This window comes from Hipposideros armiger, unplaced genomic scaffold (assembly GCF_001890085.2).
Source record: "Hipposideros armiger isolate ML-2016 unplaced genomic scaffold, ASM189008v1 scaffold_1135, whole genome shotgun sequence".
NCBI classification, from domain to species: domain Eukaryota; kingdom Metazoa; phylum Chordata; class Mammalia; order Chiroptera; family Hipposideridae; genus Hipposideros; species Hipposideros armiger.
The window spans coordinates 298,127-322,784 of record NW_017732485.1 but is presented as its reverse complement, the minus strand read 5'-3'; the positions used below and the strand labels follow the sequence as shown (position 1 = coordinate 322,784).

The window sequence follows — 24,658 nt, the reverse complement described above, 5'->3', positions numbered from 1 at the left end:
AGGAGCAGTGACTTGACCAGTATTATGTAAGTGGTAAAATACATGGTTTTCATATTTTAGCAGGCTTTCAAACAGGATGCTTTTTCTGTGTTCGTGTTGTCTCTCAGCTGAACTCTTCTTAGCTCTTTGGGGACAGAGCCAGTTCCTGAGATACAGGCATTTCTCTCTTGGGCTCACCAAGGCATTGTGGTTAAGAGAAGCCAAGCTTTGTGGTCCTAGGGAACCTGTGTTCGAATTCTAGTTCCATCACGTATGCATTGGCCGACAGGTGGCTGTGGCCCATGTCCCTAAGCATACAGCACAGTGAAGACAGCACCTGGGGGACTGAAGGGAAACATGGATATAAAATGTGGCACAGGGCAAACAGTAAACAAATGCACATTTTTCTTCTTAATGAATTTTTGGATGATTGAGTTCAGCCTAACAGGCTTTGCTATTCGCTTTCCTTGTACTTGCACGGTGTGAAAAGCAACCTCGGTGCCATAGCCTCTGGGCCCCCCGCCTTTTCACCATGGTGGGAAGGGCAAGCCCTTTGGAGAGCTGTTTGTTTTGCTGCCAGACAGCCACTCGTGACGCTAATTCAGCGAGGCAAACACGGTCGTGAAAATGATTCACCTTCCATCCCCAAAAGCATGACGTGTGGCGCTTGACTTGAGAAACATTATTTTCAGGCTGTAGAGTGAGAGAAACTCCTCACAGCTAAAGCGTTCATCGTTATTTCACAGAGAATGAATGTTCAGCCATTGATGAACTCTCAGTATCCAGTTATTTTCAAAAAAGGAATGATATTCGCATGAGATACTTCTTCCCTGTCCTTTTAGGCAGGCCACATCAAGACTGATTTACACTGAACATCCGCGGGACGAATGTGCCTTTTGTTCTCCATGTGATAGAATAGCCTAGATGTGAACCAAGGCTTTGGGTTAACCAAAGTGGTGAACACTGTTTGGGAGACTACATGCATTGCAATCACCAAGGACTTTAAAAAATATAGATTCTTGGCTTCACCCCCAGAGATTCTGTTTTCAGTAGTTCCGCTGGGACCCAGCAGTTCTATTTGACGTTCCCAAGTGGTTTCGCTATATAACCAGGTCCCGAACAATGTCTCTAAGCAAATATTGGTCTAGGAATGAAAGCTCAGTTATTATTTAACTTATTAATTTGTTACAGGGTCTCATTCAAGTCTTCTGCCAGCTCTGGTTCCCGGGTTTCTCATTTGTAAACTGCAAAGTTACTTAGCCTCTAAGTTTTTCTGGTACTGTCGTTTTAGGGTTTTATTTCTGAAAGCTTAGCCATCGCAATCTATGGCCCTAGACTAGACTGCGTAGAAGGGTAGTTTGTGGTGGTTGCTCTTTGCCAAGATAGGTATATTGTGATAACACAAGACATGAACTGTGGGTAATTGACCACAGCAATTAGAACAGAAATCCAGAGGCCCCCCCCTCCACTTTATAAAAAGACAATATTGTGGCAAAAACACGTAACACATTTTAGAATGAGCAGCGCAGTATTGTTAACCACAAGTATAATGTTGTAGAGCATATTCCTAGAACTTTTCCATTTTGCATGACCGAAAGTCGATACCCATGGCACAGCAACTCCCCGTTTCTCACTCCTCCCAGCCCCTGGCACCCCCACGTCCTACTTTGTCCTTCCATGAGTTTAACTACTTTATGCACCTCATGTAAGTGAAGTCATGCAGCTTTGTCCTTCGGTGACTGGCTTATCTCACTTAGCACAATGTCCCCAAGGTCCATCCATGTTGCAGCATGTGACAGGATTTCCTTTCTTTTCATGGCTGACTAGTTTTCCATTGTGTGCTGGTAACCACATTTTCTCTATCTGTTCATCCGCGGGTGGACATTCAGGTTGTTTCTGTCTCTTGGCTATTGTGAATAATGCTGTAAATCTCTCTTCAAGATCCTGTTTTCAATTCTTTTGGATAAATACTCGAAAAGTAAGATTGCTAGATCATATGGTAGTTCTATTTTTGACTTTTTGAGGAACCTCCGTACTGTTTCTATAGTGTCTGCACCATTTTACATTCCTACCGTATTCGTAAGTGCACAAGGGTTTCAATTTCTCCACATCCTCACCAATACTGGTTATTTTCTGGTTTTGTTTTTGTTTCTGTTTTTTCTTCTTTTTTTTTCTTTCTTTTTCTGTAAATAGCCATCCTAACAGGTACGGGGTAATACCTCATTGTGAACTTGCATTTTTAATCAGTAGTGATTTTGAGCATTTTTTCATGTACCTGTTGGCCATTTGTATATTTTCTTTGGAGAGGTGTCTATTTATTTTAATTGGGTTATTTGTTTTTGCACTATTGGTTTGTTCCTCATATATTTTGGATATTAACCCCTTATTAGAGACATGGTTTGTAAATATTTTCTCCCATTCCATAGGCTGTTTTTGAGGGAGCCATGGTTTTGAAGCAAGAAAAGACTCTTTTCTTTATTCTTTCTCTAAAATCTTGTGGATAGTAGTCAAGCCCTTAACTTTTGTCAGCTCAGTCTCCATAACTGCCAAAAGGAATAATGACACCATTCCCAACTATTTCTTTATCTTGTGAGCATCAGATGATTTAATATGACTTAAGATGCCCTCCACCACTCACTTAAATTTTTGGCGTTTTATGTTCCAGTATCACAGTCCAACTATGTGTAGTGTGGGTTTATAGAAAGCCAGTTTCTTTTAGATTTCTCCGTAACAAGAGTTATAAAGATTGTTTTTGCAATCGCTGTTAGATGGCGGGGAATGTGCTTGTACGTGACTTTTGAAATGCCTGATCATCTCTCTCTCTAACTCTTCATCGATGTATCCAACGATCCAGTTAGGAATATTTAGCTTATCATAATTATTATAATCATACTAATCACAATGACATTTTAAATCATTACTGTAATTATACCTTACGTGTACATGGTCCTTTATAGTTTACAAAGCACTTTGGCATGCATTATCATAGCAGCCCTGAGAGACAACGGTTTATCCCTATTTTATCTCTCTTCACTGAAGGTGGCCCACTTAGTCCAAATTTTAGCTATATCCTTGCTAATGAGAAGCTGAGATGGCTGTCTTAAATAATTCATTATCTCTTTAACACATTTATCACATAACTCGTATCCTCATTTAATATCATCAAGCTAGTTAGAGGAAGTGGTTTAATTACCGAGGAGGTACCCAAGGCCCAGAGAAAGTCCATGACTTGACTAAAATTAAATAGAAATTTCACTGCAAGGCTAGATCTCCATCCTGGTTTTCCCGAGTCAGCCCCCCTCTCCAGACTCTGAACCCCTGTCCTTCTGATGAACCCCAGTACCCTGTTCCCATAGGCATCCCTGTTTGCCTCATCTCCGTGAGCTCCCATCACTGGCTCCTTGCCACCTCTTCCTCTGCAGTGCCTGGGATGAAAAAAACCATGTCACTCTTCTCCGTTTCCTAACCCCATTCTGTCACTCCTGCCTGCATGCTGGTGAAATATGCTTTTGGCTGGGGGAAGAAAATTTGCAAGCCGCCAACCCAGAGATGGGCCGGACGGGGGCTGGAGTGGCGCATTTACCCAGGTGCAAGGGGGAGAAACTGTTCTTTGGGGAGGGCTAGCTCCTCTGTGGTGCCTGTTCTGAGAAAGGTAACCTTTTCTCTGTGCCAGCTTTCCTAAATTCATTTTATAATGGGCTATATATAACCATACATTATTTCTATATACTCACTGATGCAAGAATCGTAGTGTAAGGAAGAGACATCATCAGTACCATTTTGCAGATAGGCAAACTGAGGCCCAATAAGCCTGAAGGAACTTGCCCAGTAGAGCTGTCATACATATGACACAGTGGCAGAGCTGGCTCAGACTTAGGGAAGCCTTGCCTGACTGTGTAGAAAAGGTACAGCCACCAAACATTTTCAAAGCGACTTGTACATCTCCTCCATAGCACTGATAAAAGCTGAAATTACATAGCTATTTATTAGACATTTTGTTTATTGTCTTTCTCCACTGGACAGGGGCTCCTTGTGGGGAGGGATTAGGTTTGTCTCACTACTATACTCTCCTCAGCGTTTAGCATAATGCCTAGCACATAGAGAGTTCTTAATATTTGTTGACTGAATGAACAAATAGATGACTATATTCAAGATAAATTTACAAACAAGCTGGGAATAGAGCCTGAGTTTTAAAATTCCAGAGTAGTAGTCCTTCCTCGGAGCAAGCTGTCCCTCCATATTTTATATTGTGTAACATATTTTATATTTAATGATGTCACGAATGCATTTTTCATTCATTTTGTGTGCAAAGGCAAAAGGTCTCCTTGCTTTTAGGATGACAAATACATAGCGATTTAAAATTATATAGTATATTCAGGAGTGGAACAAAACAAAGGACTGGTTCAAAGCTGGTGACTGACGGATGCAGGGACGCTGATTGTCCCCAGGGATTCTTTTTTCTATACTCCTTTAAGTTCTCCATCCCACCCCCGTTCTATCTTCTGCCTTCCATCCCTGACTGCTATCTTCATCGCACTCCTCCCTACCCAGTTAGAAAGACCTTTGGCCAATTTTCTGCATCGAGGGCAGGGAAGACTGATTCCCAGAGCTTGGCTACCTTCTCGGCCACTGGGGATCGCCTGGGCTTTAGAGCTAATGCTTGTCCAGTTGCTTGAGTCAGTCGAATCCTTTTTAGGATGTACAGTCAAGCTTCTTCCCTTCCTTCTGCCCTTATCCCCAGATGTTTGGGATCAAAAGCAGCCACATGGCCTGGTGACACAATTCTCCTGTTTTGGTCACTCCTAGGTCACCAGGTTGGGAACAGGATAATCACGCTGCTGCGTTACTTAGTCTAGGTGGGCTTCTTGGAGTAGCAGGACTTAGAGATGTTTTAGACAGCTTGTGATGGACTGTCTGACCATCGGCTAAACTTTGCCTTTTAATCTTCTTGCCTAGGTCATGGCCAATAAAGTCCTCTGTTAGGTTTCAATTCTTGCCTCTGAACTATGTGGCAGCATTAGTCCTTCCCTCAAAGGGTATTTTCTTAATTTAAGCACCGGGCTTTGAAGATTGGTTAATATCAGGCTGACATGACATCTTATTTCTGACCTAAACCAGCTCCCGGTTAGAGAAGTAAGTGACCAAGAGGGACTGGGGGTTAGAACTTTAACATATGCGTTTTGAGGGGGCGCAGTCCTGCCCATAACACTGCCCTGGGCTCACAGAGTTGGCACGGGGGCTGAGAGGCCAGGCTCAGGGCGAAATCCAAGTGGTAGAGTGGAGAGGATAAGGAAGGTGATCTGGGGGGCGAAGGGGGAGCAGTCTAGCCTGGTGAATTTCAGGGTTTTATACTTTTTTCCCCCCCTTCCTGGAGTGATAGGCATACTTTCAGTTCTGCTCTGTTTCCATGAAATGAGATAGAATTAAATGGAAAGCTTCCATCTAAGTTCAAAAAATCAACTGCACAGATACATGTTGAAGACCTGATTTAGCGATAGTGAATGAAAGATTATTGTTGTTGTTTAGCTTTCTCCAAGGCAGCCAGCAATAGAGTATAGGGGTATATACTGACAAATCTAGATTTAAGACCCAGCCTCTACTTTTTGACAAAGAAGCAGATAAATAGGATACTGATAAAAGAAAGCAACCAAACATTTAACTGATCACATGGTAATAAACACTTAAATGTAGCAACTCAGTGCCAGGCACTGTTCTAAGTGCTTTGTGTATACTAACTACTTAATCTTTACAGCAACCCTATGAGGTAAGCACTGTTATTATATTCTTTGTACAGATGAGGACGTTGGTACAAAGAGGTTAAAATAACTTTCCCAGGATCACCTAGCTAATAAGCGCCAAAGCTGGGAGTTGAACCCAGGCAGCCTGACTCCAGAGCTCTGCACTGGGCTATCTCCCAATGAAGAGTTCAGGACTGGAAACTTTTCTAGAACAATCAGTTTTCAGATATGGTTTAAGTTACCATGTGGAAACGTGTTGTGTTTATTCCATGAGGCACCAGAGTAAATCTAGAATCAGTGGGTGGGGAGATATGCTGTTAACCAGTTTCCAACTCAGTATTATAAAGAACTTTGAAGTAATTTGACAAGGGATTGGGCTTCTGTAGCAGATCAAGTTGACTGCCTATACCTAATAGCCATTTCCCTCTTTTTCTCTCTCTCTCTCTCATTGCTTACAAAACTATTCTTTGTTCAGGGGGCAGTGGGTCCGACTCCAAGGCATGATTCACTATTGGTCAGGGCTCATTGTGACAATTCTACATCCCTGGTGTAGGGATGGGCATGCAGTTTTCTTCTGACCAGTGAGATACTAGGGACATCTTCTGAGGCCTGTGGAAGGTTTTCCATCTTGATTAAACAGGAGAGAGCCAGGAGGAGAAAACCTCTGGTATGCACCACTTGCTTCTTGCTTTGACAGTAGCAGATGAGAGAAAGATCATTGAGCCAATGAAGAATGCCATCACTGATTTTCTGCAAGATGGAACGAACCTTGGCCCCTGGTGACTCTCCTGAGCCACTAACAAACCCTGGTGCCTTCAGGCTTCTTGTTGAATGAGATGAAAAGCTTGTGTTGCTTACAGACGCTGTTATCTGTGCCTCGAGTCACCCTCCTACAGCTGCCTTGTAAGATAATGAGCTTAATGTCCTTGGAGATACGCAAGCGCAACCTGGAGGCCCACTTCTCAGGGGCTCAGGCTTTAGATGGGGCTTTTACGAGAGGGCAGTTAAGGTCGCTGCTAGTCCTAATAGCCTGTGACTGTCTTCATGCCCCTGCCCAACCCCAGCATAAGTCATTCTGTGTGACTCCCTAAGTCTGTGTGTATTGAGCCAGGCTGGCAGCCACAGTAGACATTCTCTATGAGTCACTTGGAGTGTCAGGCCCTTGTAAAAAGGCAGAGGCTGTGATGTCACAGCTCCTCCAATGACACAGCATCAGGGGACAGCCAGAAATAGACATGTGCAAGCCTTTGCCACCGGCGCTCCCTTGTACTCTGCCACAGTCACATTCCTCTTAGCTCAGACACCAGGCTGCCGGAAAACTGGAGAACCAAAATAGACTGGATGTCTAGTCACCCTCCTAGAATTCCCCATCTACTCTGACAAAGTTCTGGGGACACCCAAGGTGAAACTCGTCTAGCAGAACATTGAGAAAATGACAGAGAATTAGCTGGGCTTTGGTTGCTAATCACAGTAGGCCACGCACAGAAGAAATGAGAAAGTGTCTTGAATCAGCTTCATCCTCAACGCATCCCTAAGACCTGAGGTTGGGAAATATTGAAGGCTATGGCCTGTTCCACCTCTGGCTTCCTGGTGTCGCAGGCAGTTGGCTGTTGCTGAATGTAGCAGCCAAACCCTTGAGAGCCATGTCAGCCATCTGATGGCATGCACAGAAGCAGGAGACCTGTGCTTAGAAGCAATTTTTTTAAAAGATTTTTATTGGGGAATTGGGGGGATGGGAACAGTGCTGGGGAATTGGGGGAAGGGGAACAGACAAGTTGCTGTCATTTTGTTCTTCAGTTTAGTTGTGGAGGACGTTGCTTCACTGGCCCAAGTTGGCACCATCATTGCGCTCTTCCCGAGTGAGGCAGATCAGTCGCCGGCCTCTGGACGGCTGCTCACAGGGGCTGCTGGCCGCTCACGCTGGCTGCTGGCCACACACGGTAGCCCATGGCAACCCACTGCCACAGGGGCTGCAGCCTACGCCGTCGCCGGCTACTCACAGCAGCCCAGCTCCAGGTTGAGCTGTTGTTCAGCATCTTAGCTGTGGAGGGCAGTGTCACTGGCCCTCACATGTGGGATCCGAACTGGGGCCCTCTGGCGTCCCAAGCTAGTTCTTAACCATCGCGCCACTCGGCCAGCCCTAGAAGCAATTTTTATGTCATGGTGATAACCACAGAATCTGCTCATATTTGTTAGGATTTTAGGGTACCAGTAGATTGTGTTCACCTTCTTCTGTAAGTCCAAACCTATTAAGAGGTAGATTTAAGAATCAGAAAGATGATAAGCAAAATGTCAGCTGTATCACTGATGAAAGGTAGTCTGGAGGACGTGGCTTAGGAATGAGACAACCATGAATGTCTTGATACGGCACCCCAGGAAAGAACTTCCTCAGACCAGGTGAGGTTGTGCCATCACAGGCCTGCTCTTACAATGTGGGGACCTCCTTTGTTGAGCCGAATGCATCAATGAGAGGAGACCCCAAAGTACCCAACCAAATGTACACACTAGTGAGTCTTACCTGTTTCTTGCAGAGTATAAGACCCAGAGGGAGAGGCCACACGTGTCTGTCTAGCTGAAGTTCCTGCACATGAAAGCATGATGAGTGAGGAGTGTTTCTCCCACCTATCATGGCTGAGTCTTTAATATTTGCTGCATACTGTGGCCAGGTACCTACAGACTATACAGTTTAATTCTCTTTTAAATCTCATGGGGAAAAATACTTGTATGATCTGCATCTTACAGATAAGGAAACTGAGGCCCAGAAAGATCAGGAACTTTCCAGAGGCGATGCTGCCAGCCCCAGGTTTGTAGGAGGGCAGACCTACCTTGTAAGCACTACGCAGCAGAACCTCATCTGAGGACTACACACCGGGCTTGGGTGCTGTCAGGAGATAGAGGGACCTCGGGTTCTTGATCAGGACTCTTGGATTCCCGCCTGGGTTCTGCCACGTCGTAGGCCTCACAGGTGTGGTGTTCTCAACTGCAAAATAGCGATTGTGATGCCTTTTCTGAGAAGCTCAGAAAGTCCCCAAAAGGGTCCCGTGAGATCATGGGCAGGAAACTGTTTTCTAACTGGCCAGCCCAGAGCACAGATGTGTAGCTGGGGGCAGGAGAACCCCGAGTTCCATCCCCGTCTCCCATGATAGCTTTCTCAATGACGTGGTCCAACCACTTGACTTCCAGCACCTTCATTTTGCCGCGTACAATGAGAACACTATTCCTTGACTTGCTAACCTCTCGGAAGTGTTGTGTTGCTTAAAGGGGCTAAGGTTAAGAAAATGCTTTCTTTGTGTGATATAGATACACAGGAAGATGACGAGAGGACTATTATTTTTTTGTGAGATGTAGTGTTGAGGGAGTGATTTTTTTGTGATAAAAAGATTTTATACTCATTTATCTAAAGAATTTAAATAGATAAGTTTAGCGTTGCATCTCAGAAATTTTATTTCAACTAACACACTAAAATAAAACTCTTCAATGAATTCAAATAGTTCAACTGAGAAGCATAAACCAGTACCCGCTTTGTACTCCGCCTTACGTGCTAAGGGGCATAAAATCGAAATATCAAACATGCATATAGTGCTTACAGTGTGTTTCATACTCTTTTAAATGCTTTAAATGCATTAATTTATTTAATGTCCATGACACATCTGTGAGTAGGCATATTATTATCTCCATGTTATAGGTGGAGGATGGGGCGGAGCGGGGGGTGGGCTGTACAGAGGCTCAGAGAGGCTCAGTGACATGCTCAGGATGTCACAGCTTATATGCAGCAGAACCAAGACTTGAACCTGAGCAGCCTAACTTCAGAATCTATTGTCTTACCACTAGAATAGGACTTTAGAAGCATAGCCCCTGCCTTCAAACGGCTTGCAGAACAGCTACGGACTCGTTGAGAGGCAAGAGTTCCATAGATGATAGATAACCTAGAAAGCAATATAAGGCAGTGCGGTATTGAATTCTGTGTCATATAATGTTGTATGGACTACACCTTCAAAAGGGTTCAAAGTAGAGCAAAGTCGTGGGATTGATACGGGAGAGGTGGTATCTGACGTGAGTCTTTTAGGCAGTAGGGTTTGAATAGGTAGCTAATGTGATAGGACCACCCATGTGGGACTTGGCTAAGGGGACTCATTACTCAAGAAAGCATTGCCTAAAAAGTACCACCAAACAAAGAAAAGTAATGTGCATCATACAAAGAAGACAGCTCTCAGTAAAGGACAGTATTCTAGAATGTTTACTAATCATGTGATCATTTGTCTCTCAGTGTCTTCCTTTGTAAAATGGAGATATTATAGTAATTCCTATTTTGCCTTCCTTGCAAAGTAAAACTCATTTTGAAATCATAAACATATACAATGGGGTGATATTTTCTAAAATGTTCATATTTTTATCATTCGTCTTCCCAGTTACATGAGCTTTGCCCTAGTTGGCTGGAGGTTTCTTTTGCTTAGAGAAAGAAAAGCGAGGTTAGGAGTGCCAGAGGGGGGATACAGACCAAAAAGAACATCCCCGAGAAACCAGACTCCAGTTCTGAGAGGGGGTTGCTGTGTTGTCTAAGGAAGGTCTCCAAGTGAAGAGCCTGCCCCTCTTGACTTCACAGGGGGTGGGAAGCGGAAGCGGAAGGAGGCAGAAGCGAGTGGGAGAGCAGAGCAAAGAGACACAGCCCCGATTTTCTCATCCCTGTGCTGGCTTTGGCACAGGAAGCAGCGGCTCACAAGATAAATGAGGGCAAGACTGAGAGTAGATGTGCTTCTTCACCTGCCTGCAGCACGAGATGGACCTGCTGGTCCTGCGTGGTATAGGCTGATCCAGACACCTGAGTGCGTTTGGGATCTTGCCAACGTGGGTTACGGTGCTTTGGACAAGGTGGCCCTGCAGTAAAGGCAGCAGATCAGACCTGCCAGGTGGGGAGAGTGGAGTTCCTAGCCAAACCGTAGAGAAATCTATGCTGCTGGCAGCAGGCGAGGTGAGGCCCGGATAGCCAGGGTCTCCTCTGGTGGAGGCAGGAGGGCAGATGAGAGTCACTGTCATTCCAGCTTCCATTTCTGCTGTGCAGGCCAGAGGGGCAGGGAGAAAGCAGGGGGATGGGGGATGTGATCCCGGGACCAGGATAGGCAGGCCGCCATCCCACTACCCCGCCTATCACCTTGAATGCACTAAATCACACATCCCTTTCTCTCCCCAGGCTTTCCTTTTACCCAGAATTCATCTTGGTGGAGAAACAGTGAGAGGTTGTTTGAGAGATTAAAATAATTCTTATTCTAGGGAGACTGACAGTACCTAAAGTGGCAATTTAGATAATAAGAAGAGACAGAATTTGAACTAGATTGATCATTTAGTTCATTTTCCTGTCAGATGGAAGTTATAGAGAAATGAAAGTTCAGTTGCAAGAAAAATAAATTTATTTTCCATCTTCATCCAGGTTGAAGTGTGAACAAAATTGTATGATCCAATTACATATAATGTTATTGTTGTTAAACATTTCTGACTGAGAGTAACGTATATAAACATCAGATTTTTAAATATTTAAGACGACATTAACCTTTGACTGAAACAAGATAATCTGTGTAAATGTTCCTGGCACACATCAAGTGCTAGGTGAATATTAATGACTTTAATGTTGTTTGGGGTCAATGTCAACATGCAGAACAGCTATGTTATTTGGATCACAGCTCTTGGTTCTGCATTTAGAGCCTGGACGCTGGGCAGTAGGGACCCAGAAGAGCATCAGTGCTTTTCCTCTGTGTGATGATGATGTAAGGAAGCGATTCCCAAACCCGGTTCTGCATTGGAATCACCTGGACAGCTTATTTAAAAATATAGATGCTTTCTCCTCTGTTTCCCCTTGTGGTTATGATTCAGTATGTCTGAGGGGGTGCCAAGGTATCTTTTGAAAACCATTAAAAATCGGTTCAGATGGCATTGTGCCGAGGAGCACTGTGGTCCATCTTTAGTTCTTCCTTTCCTTCTCTGATTGTCGTTGACTCTGACACACATGGGGAAGAGTAGAGAAAATCAGGTTTGATTGTTTCTCTAAGCTTTAGTCAGTACAAGCTTCTGTGTCTAACCAGCTCAGCTTCTGTCAATTCCCTAAACTCCAAGACAAAACAAATGTAAGGGATGACGAGATTGTTTCTGGCCCGGGTCACAGAAGATGGTGTCTCCCCTTTACTTCCATGGAACACAAGGTCTGCATGCTAAGAGCAAAGATTAGGTGCAAGGGGAAATCCCCAGCCTGGACAGAACCATTTTCTTGTTTTTCTCTCCTTCTTGTCCCTGTTTTCAGGGTCCAGAGGTACATGGCTCCTATTAACTCTCAAACAGAGGATTTTTACTGCAGCACAAACAAACCGCAGAGCAGGCATGATGGGTGCTAGAATCCCTGTAAGAAAAATCTTCTTTCTTTGGGGTCCTAGTATTCTCATCTCAGCTCTGCCACAACTTTTCTGGCCTCCCCAGCACTTTCTGAGTCATCATTTTCTGTCGGTCACCTGACCAAATGATGCCCTGGCTGAAACTGGCAAATGGCCATTGTGCTGCACATAATCGTTCCAGTAAAACATGGCTGATTAGCATAGAAATCTCCCTAAGACTTTCTATTCTAATTTGGCTGTTAGAATTCTGGTCCCTCTCGGAGGTCATGCTAACCTAGTTAAGGCTGTTGAAGAAAATGCTGTCGTTCCAGCTCATTGCATTTGCATTAAAATATATTGTCCTTCAGCTGACATGCTAACCAGCAACCCATCATCGGCACGTTTGTGCAGAACCTGAACTGCAGGGCATCATCCTTTATTTAACGTGGAATCCAGGATGCTCAGTGACAATATATGACGGGCCCCAGGATGTGCCGGCCCTTAAAGATCTAGCTATGTGCACTTCACTCAGGATAAAGCAAAAAGATTTTGATGAAAAGCAGATTACTGCAAAGTGAAGGATGCTAACTGCTGGGGTCCTTCCAGTGTTGCATCCCGTAGAGGCAATATGGTATTGCGAGAGCATGAATGCCAGAGTTGGACTGGTTGGTGGAAATTCCTGCTCTACTATGTAACAAAGTTTGGGGATTTGGACAGGTTCCTTAGCTTTTTTTCTTTGTGCCACAGTATATATTTCTATAAAACAGAAGTGATAATAGAGTAGTACATATCACATTGGGTTTCCCTGAGGCTGAGATGCGATCATCCCTGTAGAGTAATATGCTCCATATGCTCAATCAATTCAGCTATTATCATTAATTGATTATTAATATTATATATGCTCAATGTTAACTGTTTTTATTAATAACAATGGCAACCCTATAGAATGGTTAATCCTTTATGCATCTCATTGATGTGATTCTTAAAAAACTATTTGAGAAAAGATATCTAGGTCTGGGGTACCACAGTAAATGAGAAGAGATGACTTCCACCTCTGCAAAGATTACATTCTAGAGAGAGAGTCTGGAAGTTAATGGGTACCCATCACTGGAGGTCCAAGAAGAGGGAGAGAGGTCTCCTTTTTAGGATGGTATAGATTTGTTTTTATTGGCGGGGAGAGGGGGGGTGTTATAAATTGCTTAGAACAATATCTGACACCACATAATAAACATATAATAGTTTTATTTATATTATTGTTATTAATATGATTTCCACCTGTACTTATTTGTACTATCTTGCTTAATCTTCACGACAACCTAAATAGTAAAAGAGGTACTATGATTATCCCATGTTACTGACGAGGAAATCAAGGCTTAGAGAGGTTAGGTAACTTCCCCAATGTCACACACCTTACAGGTGATGGAACCACAATTTAAACCAATTACGTTGGCTCTTTCAGAATTCTTGTTTGCTTGGTGTGACTCATTATAGACTATGCCTCTCAAAGCAATTGCAGAGCTATGTCTGAGTCTGTTTTCCTTCTTTTGGATATACTTTCTAAATTCTTTTCTTCTTTTAAGGGAGACTTGGGCCTGTCAAATGTTTAGTGATGGGCAGTGAGCTTTTGAAGGTCATTGGATATAACGTATTACAATGAATTGAATTTTGTGCTCCCCATCCCTTCTTCCCCTCCCCAAGGTTCACAAGTTACACCCCTAACCTCCTATGATGGTATTAGGAGGTGGGGTCTTTGGGAGGTGATTAGGTCATGAGGGTGGGGCTCTTCTGAATGGAATTAGTGCCCTTAGAAAAGAGACCTCAGAGTGCTCCCTTGCCCCTTCTGCTATGTGAGGTTACAGCGCGAAGATGGCTAGCTATGAACTCACCACACACCGAATCTGCTGGTGCCTTAATTTTGGGCTTCCCAGCTCCCAGAACCGTAAAAAATAAATGTTTATTGCTTAAGTGACTCAATCTATGGTATTTTTATTATAGTAAGGAAGGGGATCACAAACTTCCCACCTTTATGGTCTAATCACCACCAAAGATCCCACCTACTGATACCATCACTTTTGGGAACAGGGTTTCATCATATGAATTTTGGAGGATGCAAACCATACCAGTTCTTATAGTTAATAGTACTGTATTGTATTCTTGAAATTTTGCTAAGATAGTAGATCACATGTTAAATATTTTTATCACATCAAATAATTTATTATTAAGAAGGTGGGAGGAAACTTTTGGAGGTGGTGGATATGTTTATGGTGTACATTGTGGTGATGGCTTCACAGTTGTACAAGTATATTTACCTCCAAGCTCATCAAGTTGTATACATTAAATGTATGCAGCTTTTTGTATGTCAATCATATCTCAATAAAATGGTTTAAAAACCTCTAATTAGGGTTGCTGATAAGATTAAATGAGCAGTGCTAAATGAAAGCACTTAGCAAAATGTGTGAAACTTATTATATACTTAATACATGTCAGTACATTATATAACTATTGTACAGCTCCTTGTGGATTTTTCCAAGTCATAGGAGTATTTTCTTCTTGCAGATTATCTGGATGGTTTGAACCACTCATGAAAAGAAACAAACAGAACACCTGCAAATATGAAGCCATGTGACACTCAGGTGAGTTAGACGTATAATCCCCACGCATTGGCCCTTGGACCAGATGTTTCAGAATCCTCTGGGGAGCTTATTAAAATATGTATTACTGGGCTGCATCCTGTATGTGTTGAATCAGAATATCCAAAGGCAGTAGGTCCCAGGAATATGTATGTTTAAAGCTCCCTAGGTACACTTTATGGGCTGCCAGATTTGGAACCACAGAATTGGGCCACCACTAGATGGAATGACTTACAGAGAGCCAGAAGATTTTCTTATAATATGATTTGTTTCTCTTATGACCTCCCATTCATACACACATTCATTCATCTGCCCATTGACCCATCAACCAAACATGTGCTAAGGCTCAGTGTTTGCCTCTTGACCTGCTACTGCTGTGGTTGGTGCAAAGATAAATGAGCAATGCTTGTGAAGAGTTGATCATCTGAGAGAATGGATAATATAAGTCTAAATCATATATAATGAGCGATGAAGAGCTATGGGGGTTCGTAAAAATGAACAGTTCTTCCAACTTATGGCGGAAGAATCAGGAGAGGTTTCATTGTATCCAAGACCATCAATGCCCTTGGGATCCTTCTGTGATTCAAACTTCTCCTGCTCCTGAGCATTCACATTAGATGTCAATCCTATAGGTTTCTATGGCTTCCCGGCTTACTCTTCACAGATTAGATTCGAGTTATGTAGTTGCTTGTATGCTTTACTTATGAGCTGAGAACTTGGTGAATGTGAAGGCTGCATCTTACCCATCACACCCCTCTCCATGTCCCAGTTCGGTTCTTGACTCTGGCCGAACAGCTGCAGTAAATAAGTACTCCAGTAAGCGCTGAACGAGTTGGGTGGTTGTACTAGTTATATGAAGAGCAGAAGTAGTGGGAGCGAGCCTGGAGGGGCAGGGCTGGGACCAGATCTTGGGGTACTTGGAATTTGAATCATGTTTGGACTATAGTTTTTAGCAATGTGCCCAAGACCATTTTGGACCAGAAAGGGCAAGAAAGATAGAAAGGGCAAGAGCTAGCTAGGGTAATGTATCTCAAAGTGTGGGAAAGGCACAGAGATAATTTTAGGTCTAAACTATGGCGAATTACATGGAATTATTAAGCGAGGCAATTATTATTCCCTTTTCAGTGGTATGTCAATCCGTCTGATTATATTGAAGAGACATTCTCAGTGGGGAGCTAGTATTTTAACACCTCTCCAACACTTTGTAATCTACCTTTTTAACAAAGAGAAAACACTTCAGGTCCAGAGCCTTGGCAAGTATATTCATTATCCATTGCTATGTTAATGTATGAGTATGTAGCATACATTCAACAGCATCTCCATGCCTTTCAACAATAAACCTTTATTTAGCTTGGGAGTCTGAAGTCAGCTATTAAGGCCAGTGATTCCTTTGGGCTTGGACTGGATTTGCTCTCAAGTTTAGTAAGTCTCAGCTGACTTGGCCTGGGTAAGTGGGCTCCACTTCATGTATTTCTTACATCCTTCCATCGGGCGAGCCTGGGCACCTTCTCACTGCAGAGGAGCGATCCCAGGTAAGAGCTTTTCATGCCTGTGCAAGTGTCAAATCCACTAGCACAGCATTGGCGAGAACAAGTTCTATGGCTGAATTCAGAATCAAGGGATGGAGAAATGGGCTCTGTCTATTTAGTGAGAGGAACTCAAAGTCATGTGTCAAAGAGGCCTGGATACAGAAAGGGATGGAAGACTCATGAATGGTCTCAGTGTGTCTACTAGAGCGGCAAGGTTGTCTAGCTAGAATTAAATAGCATGCTTTTCACTGTATTTTCTTAAACTATCTATTTGTGGCAAGTGATATAAGTTTTTGATTATGGTAGTAATATAAAGTTTTATTTTAAAACTAATTTACTTGAGACAAATATAAAGAAAAAGTGTAAAGAAAAAGCCTTTTTAAAAAACTAGCCCGTGTGATACCCAGGTATGGCAAAAATCACCAAGCAAAGGAAGTGACAAGTTTGGAAAACTCTCAACCAGGATCACTGCAATTGGGATGGTGAACAGGGGGTGCATTAAGAGACATAGCAGATCCAGCAAAATAAGCTTAATAACCACATAGGTTCCATTGCGTTTGGTTAAATAAATATTATTAACTGTCAACAACCAGCTTGACACATGACAGAAGCCAGAGACACAAAGATGAAAAGTCCTTGTTTTCAAGCAGTTCCTAATCTAGTTGGTGAGAGACACTTTACAGAGACTTGGACACACTGGGGTAAATTGTCCAGTTAGTCCCAGTGCCCTGGGTTTTCACAGAAAGGGCACTGAGCTTAGGCTGGGGAGTGGGCACTGGGGCAGGGCTCCTCCACGCTTCCAGGGGAGGCTCGCTCCGGAAGGAGGACAGGACGTTTCCCTGGTAAGCAGGATGGGCAGAGACACGGAGTGTGTCAAATTCCCTTTGTCCACTCTTACTGAAGCGCTCTGTTTGAGACAGGAGATGAGGCTGAGGGGATGGTTGCAGGCAGCCGGGTAGTAGACAGCTCTGTTTGCAAAGCTAGACAGTTCAGGATTTTCTGTTATGGACAATAGGGAGTTAGTGAAGGTTCTCAGGCCAGGAAGAGACGTAGGTGTATACACATGTACACATGTGTTTATAAGATACACACACAGACACACGTCTGCTAGGTGGTTTTGTAGCTTCTCTTTGCAAACTTCTAGTGACAGGGGGCTTGTTATTCTGTAATTGAGCCTGTTATAGTCCTGATTGTAACCAAATGAAGAAAGATAGACTTGAGGGACACAAAACTGGCAATGGGGACTGTTTCAGTAATCTAGGCAAGGGACACAGAGGGGCTCAAATGAGTAGAGGGAGTCTAGATGTAAAGACAGAGGCGTGAACTTCTTTGGTTAATGCTAAGAGCCGTAAAAATGTAACTGTGCTTGTGCCCACTTCAGAGCCCCAAACTTACTGCATAAACAACTCCCAAACCACACAAATCTTTTTTGCCTTATAATTGGACAAAGCAATGCTGACACCCAGTGGCTGGTCCACATTACTCGCAGCTCCCAGAGAGAAGATCCTGAGGGAGTTGGAAGGCAGCTTGTCCAACCCCGGCCGTGAGAGCATCCCAGGATCCTTAGCTGAAAGGGCAGGTCTAAATTCAGCTAGAAATGGCCAGCCATGTGATGCGTTTGGCGCCACACAAAGGATACATCCCAGTGAGTTTAATACAGACAAAAGAGCTAAATTAGACCTGCAGATGAGAACAGCATTGCATCAAAGTCAGTCCCTTCTAAAGCAGAGGCAAAAGCAATTACCCATAGAGTTCTCCGGAGAGCTCCTATCCAAAGCACCAATGTGAAAATGGAATATTTAAAGGTCAGTTTCTCAGTCAAGTCAATAAATACCCTGTATGGCTGTGCCCCAGACTTTTGGCTTTGGGTGGAAGCTACTACACCCCAATTCTGACAGAGTTAGGACATGTTAGAGCAACAAGGAACATGACAGATCAGATGGGAAAACAGGTCCAGGGAGGCGAGATGAGTTTCCCAAGGTCTCAGAGCAGACTAATATCAGAAAAGAAACACTAGGATGCTTCCTGTCTGGCCAGACGTACTGGCTGGAGCTCCTGCAGCCATCTTGGGCCATGTGACAAGGGCTGCATTCTAAAAATGGCGGAGCAAAAAAGATGGAAGGAACCTGGGACGTGGACGAATTCAGAGAGCTGCCATTAGCACCCTGCACTATGGACCTTCAGGTTTTTAAGAATCCTCATTCATTTTTGTCTTAGACCATCTGGGCTGCTGTTAACAAAAATACCATAGACTGGGTGGGTTAGACAACAAACATTTATTTCTCACAGTTCTGGAGGCTGGGAAGTCCAAGATCAAGGTGCTGGCAGAGTCAGTGACTGGTGAGAGCCTAATTCCCAGTTCACAAATGGCCATCTTCTTGCTGTGCCCTCACATGGTGGAAAGCGGTGAGAGCACTAGCTCTGTGGGCTTTTTTTTTTCTAAGGGCACTAGCCCCATTCGTGAGGGCTCCACCCTCATGATCTAATCACCCCCCCAAAGGCACCACCTCCTAATACCATCACTTTGGGGGTTAGTATTTCAACACACAAATTTTGAAGGGGACAGAAAACATTCAGTCCATAACAATACCCAAAACTTCAGTTCCCATCTATATGGTGTTATGTACATCATCTACTTAGTATCATTACTCATATTTGAACATCACAGAGGGATGTTCAGAACCAAACTCAGGACCTTCTCTCTGCACAAATTTGCTTTTCCTACACTGTCCTCTCTCTTGGTAAATGACACCTCCATCCATTGCACAAACCGGAAATAGAGGGGATATCCTTGACTCCTTCCCTTTCCTTGTCCCCATAACGAAAGCCTCACAAGGCTTGAATATATGACTTCCTAGATCTTCCTATATTAACCCACTTCTTAATACCCTTCACATCATTGCTCCACCGCTTCCTGCTTTATTTTCACTATAGTGCATCTTACCACTTGGCACATAGTTTTACTTGTTTGCGTATTGTCTCTTTCCTTCCTCCCAGGATGTCAGCATTCATGCCTGCCCTAGCTTTTGACCCCTTGCCCCATCCTCAAATATACTCTATTATATTATACTTTATTATTTTCTTCATAGCACTTAGCATCTGAAATTATTTTTATTTGTTTACTTTTGAGAATAGGGACACTTGTCTGTCTTGTATATGGTTGACTATTTTAGCAAGAAAAGAACTTGACCTGTATCCCCAGTACTTAGACAGTGCCTAGTACAAAGTAGGTGCTCAGTAAATGCTTGTCAAATGTGTGACTACGCACAAATGTATGCACCTGATGTACCAGTCGTTCTTGGGTAGTGGAGCATCTCTCAGGATGCATAGAATTAGCAAGTGCCTGGCTATTGTCTAAAACTCAACTACCTGGGCCTTGTCATTTTTGGAAGCAAATGTTGCCTATCTATCTGGAGAGGACTCAAAAAGGTGGTCTGGTCTGATAGAGAAAAAAAAAAGTTATTTATTTCAAACCTGGCTTCTGAAAAGGGAAGTAGGATACCTGGAGGATGCTATCTCGGGCTAACCTGGTCTACTTTTATTTTCTGCCATTTTCCTTTATAGCCAACTTTCACAAGGGAGGTGCTTGATGACTGATGCATGCCATGGCTTAGCTGGTTCTTGATGGAGCCCGCTCACTTACTTAAAAACAATTGCCCACTCTGTTCACTGTGAGGGAGATAGATGGAGGGTCTCCTGCTTCCATGTAGCTCATTACTAACCCCGCTTGTGCATCCTTTGTGGAGCAGCAGAAATGTTCTTTTCCTCTCCCTCTCTCCCCCTCCTCTCTCTCCTCTCCCTTTCTCCCTCCTTCCTGACATCCCTCATTGGCTTAATACATGAAGTTGATTTTTACTCCATGACAGCCCAACATTAGTGTTCCTGGTCAGCACAAGCATGCCTACGAGATTAGAGACCCAGACACTTTCTGTTTTGTAACTCTGAGCTCTTTTAGAGCCTTGGGGACTTCTGCAAATGAGGAAGGAACGGGAAGGATCCTGCATGGGAGGTTTTTAAAAGTCAAGGGCATGGTCTCTATAGAGTATAAATTGTACAGTGTCTTACCCTGCCTAAAACCTCAGGTGTCTTCCCACATGCCATAGAAGAAATTCCGAACTCACTGTGGCCTACAGCGCCCTACTGCCTGGGCCCTGCCTGCACCTTTGATGTCATCTCCCGTTGTTTCTCGCTCCTTTTCCCCTTGTTCTTAACATATGCAGCTTTGATCTGCCTCAGGGCCTGTGTGATTGTTATCCCCTCTGCCTGGACGCCCCAGCTCAGCATGGCTGGCTTCTTCTCTTGATTTTGCTACAACTCAGCCCAGACAGGCCATCTCTATCTGCCCTTGTTAATGCCCCCTCACCCCTTCCTCAAAGATATTCTATTTTATTACTTTATTTTATTTTCTTCATAACTCTTATCAGCATCAGCATCTGAAATTATATATTTGTTTATTCATGAGAGTAAGTACCTCTCTGTGTTGTATATGATTGCGGTTCAGAAGACTATCTGGCATGTCTTAGTACTTATTACTTAGTACATGTCTACTGAGTACTGAGTACTGAGCATGTGCCAAACACTCTTTTAAAGCACTGCACATTCATTAACTCATTTAATTCTCACACATCTATAAAAGATCACTACTATTATAATCCCTATTTCATAGAAGAAGTTGAAGCCTAGAGAAGTTAAGTAGCTTGTGTAAGGTTACATAGGTAATAAATTGAAAAGCTGGAGTTCTGATTCTATGACCTTGACTACCTTATGACCTTCACCCCCAGTCAGAATCCCAGTTTTGGAACAGAATTTGATGTCCTCTGATCATCTCACCTCATCAGATGCATAGATACGCTCTGTGACATCCCCTCTGAGGTTTCCTAGCTTTTCTTGAGTGTTCTGGGGGCAGACTGCTCACTTCCTCTTGAGTGCACCCACTGCCTTATGGGATGTTAATTTCCCGCTCGTACTGAGAGACAGGCTGCCTCCTTATAGTTTCTCCCCCAAAGTTCAATTCCCACCTGCTCAGCCCTCCAAGCCCTGAGGAAGCCCATCAGCAGTGACAAGGCCTTCCTCCTGACACTTCCCTCCTCCCAGGTGAATAGTGCCAGGTTCTCTCCTTGCCTTGCAAGAAATCACAAAGCATCTGTGCAGGCGGTACCTGGGGGAACCCATTCTTTGCCCTGGTGCCTCTTTTGGGAATCTGTGGGCCAGCTGTGAGTTCATGGGATTTCTAAACCCATCACATCTGATCTCTGTGAATCTCATCTCACAGCCAGGACAGTAACAAAAAGCCCATAAGGCACAAAGGCAGTTCTTCCCCAGGCTGTGGGTGCTGTTATCTGCTGCTCCTTGGACGATGCTATTAGCATTACGTTCGCCTCCTGTTCCTCCTTCACAGCCTGAAATCATAAGCATGGGAAACGCTGATAAAGAAACTGGCTTATATATGCCTTTCCATTCATTGCTGATATGCTTGTCCCTTGTGGGTTTCTTATGGAATAATGAGCTTGTGAAGCTAGGAGAAAAGTTATCATTGGGTTATGGAATATGGAGATCCTTTGTGATGGACTGTCTGGGGGTTACTGATTCAGGGGCTGGAGGTGGGCAGCGTTTATGGACAGAATAAAGTATTTGCAAAAAAAAAAAAGAAAAGATGGCAACATGGTATAGGGGAGACTGGCTGACCTGCGTACACCTACTAGCTCCATTGAATTTTTTGTAACTCACGCAAGTTACTTTATCTGTCTTAGCCTCTTTAAAATAGGGAGACAATATCTAGCTGACACAGCTGGTATAAGACTCAATTTCACTTTTGTGTCTTGTATGCCATAGGTCCTCAATACACATTAATTTAGATCAGTTGGACTCAAATGAGGTTTCTTTTATTTGTCAAGTCTGCGTTTGTGGGATTCAAATCTCTATTCCAGGCATCTGGCTAAACCTGCTTATTAAAACGGTGGCCCTGTAGCGAGCTAGAAGAATTTCTAGTAATGACAATTGAAGATGCCAAATGCTTTACAGTTTTTGCAAGATTCTTTCTGATGTGCTCTTTCATGCAATTCCCATGATGACCCTATGAGTGAAGGATAATAATCTGCAGATGAGAAAACCAGGACACAGAGAGGTCGTTTAACAGGATCAGAGAATGACCCAGAAGACTGGAACAGGGATCTGGCCTTGTGCTCAGGTCTTCGGATTTTAAACTCTGTTCTGGCTTTCTTTCATTGCACATAGAGGCCTTTGCTGGGCTTGTAGAAATGAACCTTGTGTTACTCATCTCTTTATGTTCCAGGTTAGTGCCCGGCACACAAAGGGCACCAAATGGGCGTTTATAGAATTTTAAAAGCTTCAAGCAACTGTGGATACTAAATGAATTGTGCAGGAATGGAGTTTAATGGTCCCAGTGTACTAAATATGACAACTTATAAATAAGCCCTTCCCTACCCACCCCAGACCTTGCAAAGGGTATCCTCAACCCCATTTCTTATCTTACCCGTGTCTTGGACCAGAGCATTGAAACTACCGAGAGAACGACTATGGGAAAAATTAAAGTGGCTAGTCCAGGGAATCTGTGTTTTTTATAAATAAAGAAAGAAAAATGCTGTGAGGATCACACATTGCTTAGGGGAGCAGCATGCGGCAGTGGCAAGGGAGTGGGGGCGGAGGTCCGCTTCTGATCCACGCCATGTGGATCTTTATGGATTTTGTGTCTTCACTCCTATGTCCATGATGCTAAGGCAGCCAACCCACCCACTACACTGTGTGGCTAGCACTAGCGACAGCAGGCTTCCAGTCACCCCTTAACTTATTAGCTTTCCCGACCTGTCTCTTTTGACCTTCATGCCCTTTGCATCCTTTCATATTCCTAGTCCCCAGAGCCCCTGACCCCTTTCTCATTTCCCATTCATGGCCTCCTCCTTGGTCCCAACCCTTGGCTGGTACTGCTCTGGTTTTGACTTCTGGCTTCCCTTGTTGATTAGGATAAATTATGGGTTTCTGTTTGTTTCTCTGTTTTCTGGCTGTCCTGAGAAGCACATACTCTTATAAGAGTAATTCCCTTCATAGTCTCATTTCTTCCCATAGCAATTGACCTTATGGAATCTTTTATTTCTAATATGTAATGATTCTATTCACTCATTCCCGTATTCATTCATTCCATCATAGTCTACTTGGGCTGCTATAATAAAGTGCCATAGACTGGATGGCTTAAAAACAACAGAAATTATTTCCCACAGCTCTGGAGGCTGAGATTAGAGTGCCAGTATGGTGGCTTTCTGGTGAGCACCCTCTTCTGGTTTGCAGGCTGCTGTCTTCCCACCGTAACATCGCATGACAGAGGGGCCAAGGAAGCTTTCTTAGGTCTCTTTTATAGCCACACTAAGCCCATCCCAAAGGTCCCACCCTCCTCATCCCATCTCCTTGGGGTTTAGGTTTGCAGCATATAAATTTTGGAAGGACACACATGTTCAGTGTATGGCACCTTCATTCAATCAACCAATATATATTGAGCGTCACCTACTAGCTGGCCACACCAGTACTGGGATCCCATGTGACTAGGACACAGTCCTTGCCCCATGTAGAAGGGGATGTGCCGTAGCATGGTGGTTAAGATCATGTGGGTTCTAAGCCCAGCTCTGCCACTTGCTTGATACATAACCATTGTTACCCGGGTCAAGGTATTTAGCCTCTCTGAGCCTGTTTCTTCGCTTGTTAAATGGGGGATACTACCTTGTGGAATTATTGTGCTATTAAGTGACATACATATTAACACATATTAAGTACTCAGTTGACATTGGCTATTGTTTTTAATAGTGAGGGACTGATAAGTAAAATATAATTAGACTATAGCGTGATCAGTGCAGTGACAGGGAAAGTATGGCGGACCCTTATCCGGGTTTCAGAAAGCTTTCTGGGGGACGTGACATCCCAGCTAATACCTTAAGCCTGAGCATGAGTAGTCGTGTCAAGCAAAACGGAGGATTCCAGGGGGAAGGAACAGCATGTGCAAAAGCCTGGCAGAGAGAAAACACAGCCTGCAACCTGAGTGTAGGTTAGTATGGTTAGAGGCACATTTTGAGAATGAATGGAGAGAGATGAGACCAGTATCTCGCTTTATTCCTTTTTTTTAACTCTTCCCTTCTTCCTGCCCTTCCCAGGCTATGGCCCCGTCTCTTTACCCTACTTTTCCTCTTTGCACAGCCAAGATTTGCTAGGGGCAAAGGATGCCCGAGAGAAAGTCACTTCCCCTTGGTGACTTACTTATAGAATTGCTGATGCAGGTACCCCATGGAAAACTGGGAGCCATATTCTATTTCGAGACATTTCAGCCTTACACAGCAGATGCAGCTGCTGTCGTTTGCCTCATTACCCATCAAGGGGACATTCGCATGGAAATAAGTGATTTCTTTACCTGGTTCCCCAGGCAG

The 24,658-nt window shown here is 43.7% G+C and overlaps 1 long non-coding RNA gene across 2 annotated transcripts in view; it reads left to right on the top strand.

The window, feature by feature from the left end:
• The window catches only part of LOC109376467 (uncharacterized), a 372,029-nt gene that overhangs the window by 57,160 nt on the left and 290,211 nt on the right, over nucleotides 1-24,658 (top strand). For both annotated transcript variants that reach the window (XR_002122738.1, XR_002122737.1), the window contains exon 3: nucleotides 14,630-14,706. This is a non-coding gene — a long non-coding RNA (uncharacterized LOC109376467). The remainder of the gene's footprint in view (nucleotides 1-14,629; nucleotides 14,707-24,658) is intronic.